The sequence below is a fragment of the Apis dorsata genome, unplaced genomic scaffold (assembly GCF_000469605.1).
Source record: "Apis dorsata unplaced genomic scaffold, Apis dorsata 1.3 scaffold_187, whole genome shotgun sequence".
Lineage (NCBI taxonomy): Eukaryota > Metazoa > Arthropoda > Insecta > Hymenoptera > Apidae > Apis > Apis dorsata.
The window spans coordinates 142,696-143,021 of record NW_006263472.1 but is presented as its reverse complement, the minus strand read 5'-3'; positions in this window follow the sequence as shown (position 1 = coordinate 143,021).

Genomic DNA, 326 nt, shown 5'->3' with positions numbered 1-326 from the left:
ATGAAATATCGACAAGAATCTCCCTCTGATCGAAACGTGTTGCCATCGAGTATCCCAATTGGATTCATTAAAAAATATCGAGCTATCGAGTACACGTCATTCTATTAGCGGGATACGAGTTACGAAGGATTTAATTTTGACCGCCACGGTGACCATCGCGTGGAATAAAAGAGGCGGAATGTCGAGGAATATTTTCGCATGTCTGCTTTAAAGGATCGACCGTGCTGCTTTTTCGCGAGGAAACGTTGTCCTGCTTTTGTCTTCCACGAGGATGCAGAGCAGAGTTCGAGTAAACGAGATTTCTTTGTATCTTGGTCGAGAAAGCT